The 6645-nt window shown below is 56.4% G+C and overlaps 1 non-coding gene across 1 annotated transcript; it reads left to right on the top strand.

The window, feature by feature from the left end:
• Window positions 1-5819: 5819 nt before the first annotated feature.
• TRNAQ-CUG (transfer RNA glutamine (anticodon CUG)) lies at window positions 5820-5891 on the top strand. Its single transcript has one exon. It is a non-coding gene; the product is annotated as a tRNA-Gln (tRNA).
• The last annotated feature ends 754 nt before the right edge of the window (window positions 5892-6645 follow it).

Below are 6645 nucleotides of genomic sequence, written 5' to 3'. Positions count from 1 at the left end.
AGCTTGAGGTGCTGTCTCTGCACATCGGTGATCCTCACTGGGCTAGCTCGTGTAAGGGACTGTTGACCCCTTACTAAAGCTCAGTGGGTTTTTGGTTGGCTAGTTCCCAGTACCAACAGAAGGGGGAAGGATCAATAGGAAATCAGGACCCTAAGACTGACAGTCCCCAGGGGCAATGGGGAGAGGCCAAAGCTCCAAAGTTAGCCCGACTGACAGGCCAGGCAGTGTAATGAGGAAGTCACCAGGGCAGGGAATCCCATCATCTGTGTGAGCTGGAACTACCGGGGCCAGAGTGGGACCCAGCTAAGGAGAAAGCAGGAGCCCGAGAAGAGGCGGGGAGCAGAGCTGTGCCAGCCAGGGAGAACCAGAGCAGATCCATGCTAGGAACTGAGCCAGAGCAGCATGAGCCACACAAGCTGCCCAGGGAGCAGATCTGTGCTGGGAGAAGAGCTGCAGCAAGCAGAGCCAGAGAGGCCAGAGGAGCAGCCCAGGGAGATGGAGGCAGAGCCGCAGTAGCACTGGGGCTGGAGGTGGGTGCAGTGAGCAGCTTGGGAGAGTGAGAGGGACCCTGGGCAGAAGGCCCAGCACAAGGAGATGTGACAAATCAGGAGGCCTTGCAGGCCAGACCTTCGGGGGTGGGGGATCATATCCCCTACATGGGGGCTGACACTGGGAAAAAGGGTCCTGTCACCTAGAGCATGTGGCCACTGCCAGAGCAAGTGTCCGGCCCGTGGTGTCCCTGCAGCACAGCCAGGACCTGCGAAGGAGGCCTGGGACATGTGAGGGAGAGACTGTGACCTGCCCTGACACACCAGATATGCTGGTTGTGCTCTCCCTGCACCACAGAACAGGGTGATGTGTTTTCCTTTAATCTTTCCTTATGTTTTACATTAATTGCTATGTAATAAATTGTATTTGCTTGAAGCAATGCAATGCAATGATGAGTGGGTCAGGGAAGTGCCCAGAGTGGAGAGAGTACCCCAGAGTGGGGACACTGTAGCCCTTTTCAAGTGAGCACGACAAGACTGGGGGTCAAGCCCCCCAGGATTCCTGGGCCCAGCCTTGTTGGGGTTACGAGGACTCTGCCACACATGAGAGTAGAAAGCGTGTCCTTGGGGTCAGACAGGCCTCTGGGTAAGGGGGTGGGGCCTTAGATCCTTTCTCTGGCCAATTGCACCAGGGTCATGTATAAACCAGGGAAGTTCCCCACAATACCCGGACCTGAACCCCCTGTACACTTGCCCTCTGTACTCATTGCTTCTCTGTCTCTCTTCCCTTCATCTCTGCTGGTCTCCCTCTGAGCTTTCTCAGCACCTGGCCCCACAGCACTTCCTGCCAGCCAGAGACTGCTTGTTCTAGGCCTGCTCCTGTGGATGTGGCCTCTCCCCTGATTCCTGAGGAAAGGAACCTTTCCAGGAAATGGCCATGGATTCTGGGAATCTGCATGTGGCTGTTGGACAGCACCAGGAATCATTTGGCTCCTGGCACACAAGGCCACTTAAAAGCTGAGTGCCTAGACAGGGGCTTGAACGCTGGATCTTCAGATTAAGAGCCTGATGTTCTACCAACAGAGTTAGTTGAGACCATTTTCACCATTCACCCCAAGAGCTAGCAGGTAGGCAAAAGAGAGGCAAAAAAAGTCCCAGGAACCCCTCCTCTTTTTCTCCACATCCGTTGCCTGTCAGCAGGATTTCTCCTCCTCCTTCCTTCTGTGCCTCAGTGTGACTAAATCTCCACACCTAGACAGCTGGTCCATCCGCTGCACCCCAATCCTCCCATGCCTGAGCCTCCCTGCCAAAGCCCTGCACCTGGCTCCATAGAATTAAGTCTCACGTGTTGCTGGGAACTCGACTTCTTGTGCCCACAGAGTCTCGGCCCTCTTCAGTAGATGACCTGAGACACACAATGTCCGACTTTTCCAAAGAAGTGCTTGGAGTTGTTTTTTTATGTTTTACCGTGTGGCCTAATGGATAAGGTGTCTGAGTGTGGATTAGAAGATTGTGGGTTTGAGTCCCTTGGTGGCTGTGTTTCTGCAGTTTTACTGTTGTGCTGAAAGTTCTGCTCCCTTTAGGGCTGGAACTTCTTCTTGGCCGCTCAGGCCAATGCTCTGGCTTCAGCTAGAGCCCCGGGAAGGAGTTGTGGGGTGGGCATCACAAAGGCTGGGACATGAGACCCAGGTGCTTCCAGTCTAGCCTTTGCCCTTCCTGATTTGCCAGAGAAAATGAGTGGCTGCCCAGGCTGGCGTGTGCGCCTGTCCCTGTGCTAGAGGCTACTTTCTACATAGCGTCTTCGGAGCCTGGGTGTTTCTCTACTTCTCGCCAGCTAGGGAAAAGCCTCTTGGGGTAAAATCTCCTGCCCCACTGCAAAAGTGAGCACCTTGAGTGGGACCAGTTAGAGGCCTCACCATGGGGGCTGGCCCTGCTTTCCTACCAACTTATGATGTTATCCACAGAGCATCAGCAGCTGCCCCGCGTGCTGGTGACCTTCAGTGGGTGTTTGGCATGGCAGGGAGCAGCCTGGCTGGGTGATTTTGTGCCTGTCTGAAGGCCACACATAGGCATGGTCCTGCCGTCCTCTAGCCTTGACCTCAGTTGCTCTGTGGCTTTTAAGCCTTCCCTTGGAGCCGTCAGCACCAGCTGCCTCTGCTCTAGGTGCCCAGAGGAGGAGAGGTGTGTGGGGTCACTTTTACAGATGCCCCTTCCCTGCACAGAGGAGCTTCCATCCCCAATCCCTGCCTGTCACTGCCCAGCAGCCCTCTGGCACCATTCCTGAGGGCTGCCCTGCCTCACTTTCTTCCTACCATGTTGGGAAAGACAGTTCTCATCATTAAAGGTCAGGTGGGCCAACTAGGGGCAGAAGCCTGTTCTCTGTTTTCCTACTGCAGAGCCCAAGCTCAGGAACTCATCTTGGGTCCAGGCACTGCTGTGCTCCCAGAAAACAAGCCACCCCTGCACAAAGAGGGATGACAGGGCCTGCCAAAGCCCAGGATTGAACCAGGGACACTTAGATCTTCCATCTAATGCTTTCCCAACTGAGCTACTTTGGCACCTGTAGAATAGCATTTTGGCCTGTTGCTTCTCTGTCTGGGATGTTTTTGTCAGCAGTTGCACACAAAAAGGACAGGAAAACAAACGGCTGCTCCACACCCCCACTGGAGGAACCCGGCACCGTTAGCTGTGGTGAGTAAGAAGTGTCTGTTGGTGACAGGTCCTGTCCCCTGGGAGGTGGAACAGCAGCTGCCACCTCCCCCTCAGCTCCAGGCTGTGGGAAATGCTCATTGCCTGGCTGCATAGGTGGATGCTGCTCCGTACTCTGGAGAGCGTCTGTATTGGTCTGTCAACCCCCCGTCTTCAGTGAGCCAGTCTGGTAAGGTCCCAAGTGCCCCCTCCGGCCTGGCAGCTGAGAGTCTGTGCAGACATCAACCCCCCTGCCAGCCCCAGAGCCAGCAGAAGCGCCAGCCCCCCCTAGCACCACAGGGGCACTCAATGCACTTCCTGTGGGGAAATAGTTCCTTGGCGTCCTGCTGCTAGAGTGAGAGCCAGGAGAGAGCAGTGTCTGGCTCACCTTGGGGGAGAGAAGAGACCTGATGAGTGCGGATCTCCCTCAGCCTCCCCCGCAATGCTGGTCAGTTTTATTGTCACTGTGATAGTCAGTGCTTCCCTTCAGGGCCGGCCCTAGAGGGGACTGGGACAAATCCCCCCCTTTCCTCCTCAGGCCCTGTCCCCACTCCGCCCCTTCCCCCAAGTCTCCACCCCGTCCCGTCCCATCTCTTCCCTTCCTGCACCTTCCTGCTCCATTCCTCTCCCACCCCCACCTCTTCCCGTCCCTGCTCCTTCCCCTCCCCACCCAGTGCCTCCTGCACCCCACTGAACAGCTGATCACTGGCAAGTGGGAGGCACTGAAAGGGAAGAGGAGGAGCTTGTCAACAAGGCCTGTAGTGTGTGTGTGGGTGGGGGGAGGTGGCTGTCAGTGGGTGCTGAGCACCTATTTTTTCTCAGTTGGTTCTGCAGCCCCATGGCTCCCATGGAGTCGCTGACTTGGCTTCCTTTGCACTCTAGAGAGAGGAGCAGAACCAGGGCTACAGCTGACCTATGGGGCACCAGGTGAGTGGCAGAGGCGTCAGGTGCTGAGAGTTTGCCTGACCCCTCAGGGACACAGTGTGAGGTGGTGTCCCAGGGATCTCTACGAAAGGAGCAGAACAGGATTTCCTTGGGGTGAGGAGAGAATTGAGAGTGTCCCAGGGGGTTGTACAGAGGTGTTGCCCGGGTGAGAGACTGGCTAAAACACAGGCCATGCTGTGAGCAGGATTTGCACCTGCACAGGAGAATCCTATTGGATTTCAACTCCCACATCTTAACCACTCGGCCATCACAGCTGGGAGTGAAAAAAAATGCCCCAATGCCAGAGAAACTGGTAAAGAATCACAATGACCAGGTGTGAAGTCATCTGAACTACAGAATTCCCACCGCAAACCTGGTTCCCAAAGCACGGGGGGGGGCGAGATTTGGGGTTTGTTCTCCTTGCTTAGCCATGTGCAGTCGCACAGAGAGCGAGTTTAAAAGTCTCCCCTCCCACAGAGCGGGAATGGGAAATGATTCTCAACTTGAGCCTGATGTAGGGTGACCAGACGTCCCAATTTTATCGGGATTGTTCCCATATTTGCTTGTTTGTCCCACGTCCCGACCGATCGGGACCCTGGACAAACAGATAACTTTGTCCTCTTCTCCAGCACACAGGCATAGTCTGGGGGGATACTTGCCCCCCCCCAACTCTGCCCCCTCATTCCCCCATTGGATCCCTCCCCAAATCCTCACCCTGGCCCTGCCTCTTCCCCAAGTAAGCAGCATTCTTCCTCCCTCCCAGGTTTGCACACGGGTCATGGCCATGGCCGGGAGCGCAGCGTGGAAGCTGCTCCAGCCTTGCAGCCTGCGGGGCAGCACAGTGGGGCTGGGGGCAGCATGGAGCAGGCAGGGCCCAGGTGGGCGGGTGGTGGAGACACACGTGGGGCGGACACGCTCCTGCCGGGAGCTGCCTGGTTCACCCCTTGCCCGGGAGCTGCAGGAGGGGCCCGGATCATGGCTCGGCTGCAGAGCTCGGAGCCCAGGCTGGGCCCAGGAGTGAGGGGATGTGGGAGCTGGGGGTGTAGTGGGGGTTGGAGCCAAGAGTTGGTTGGAGATGGGGCTGTGCCACTGCCGCTTGGCGGCGGCGGTGCCCTCCACCTTTTATTTTTGCTCCGCGCCCCGCGTCCCAATATTTCACCTTTGACATCTGGTCACCCTAGCCTGATATGAAGGAGGATGTCTGGACCAAGGGGCCAGGGACTGGCCTTTGCTAGAGAAACCACTGTCAAGTTTTAGCCACTTAGGACAAGTCAGCAAATAAGAACAACCTCAGGTATCAGTAACTGCTACAGGTTGCAAATTCCTACATGCAGCAGTTTCTGGCACTACACCTGCACAGCTCTGCTCCCCGGCTCTTCTCAGGCTCCTGCTCTCTCCTTAGCTCTGCCCCACTCTTGTCCAGGCAGTTCCAGCTCACATGGAGGATGGCACCCCCTGGCCTGGTGACTCCCTCATTACACTGCCTGGCCTGTCAGTGCAGCTAACTTGGAGCTTTGACCTCTCCCCATTGTCCCTGGGGACTATCAGTCTCATTGTCCTGATTTCCCATTGATCCTTCCCTCTTCTATTGGTGCTGGGAACTAGCCAACCAACCCCCCCTACACACACACACACTAAGTTTTAGTAAAGGGCCAAGAGCCCCCTTACGCAAGCCAGCCCCATGAGGGTCACCGATGTGCAGAGAAGGCAGCACAAGCTGGTCCCATGGTGTAATGGGCAGCACTCAGGACTCTGAATCCTGTAATCTGAGTTCAAATCTCAGTGGGACCTTGTGTTGGCTTGTGGTCATAGGTGGCAGGTTATATACATTTGTGGTGCTCGGGCTCCAGGAACATTCAGGGCTGGGGGCCCTGCTCCAGCGATATTTGGGTCTCTTCTCTGGGCCCCTGCCTGCTGCCACCCCCCCCTGCTGAGCTTTGTCCCTGCCTGACAAAAAGCAGTGTGTGCCTGTCCCCTGCCTGCTCCTGCTGCTGGAGCAGAGCAATCCTGGGCAGAACTGCTGCCCCAGGGCCCTAGTGCCTGCTCTCCACTAATGGAAAGGCAGGCTGCCCTGATCCTCTCCAAAACCCCCAGCCCTAAGATCCCTTATCCCTCTTTCCCAGTCGTGAGCCTCCCTACATCATGAATCCCCCATCTTCAGCCCCACAGCTCTCACCCCTGCACTCCCTCTCAGATGGTGCACCTCCTCCCCTTTCCATCCCAAAGGCTCCCTCCTGCACCCTAATCTCCAGCCCAGGATCTGCACCGCAGACCTTCCCCCCAGAGCCTTAGGCAGGTGGGGGCAGAGTTGGGGGATGGGTTCTGGATACCACCAAAATTTCTACAAACTTGCCACCCATGCTTGTGGTACAAGCCCCAGAGCTCAACTTCCCTGTCTCCAGCTGTGTAAGAGTGAATCTTTCCCCTCCTGCTGGGAGACTCACACCTCCTAGAGCCAGGTCTTAGGCTAGGATGGCCACAATGAGTTAGGGCTCTAGAACTTGCTACCCAGATAGCTGGGATTCTTGCTGCTGCACCTGATATT

This window comes from Gopherus flavomarginatus (assembly GCF_025201925.1).
Source record: "Gopherus flavomarginatus isolate rGopFla2 chromosome 13 unlocalized genomic scaffold, rGopFla2.mat.asm SUPER_13_unloc_2, whole genome shotgun sequence".
NCBI classification, from domain to species: Eukaryota; Metazoa; Chordata; order Testudines; family Testudinidae; genus Gopherus; species Gopherus flavomarginatus.
This window is presented reverse-complemented; position numbering and strand designations above follow the sequence as displayed.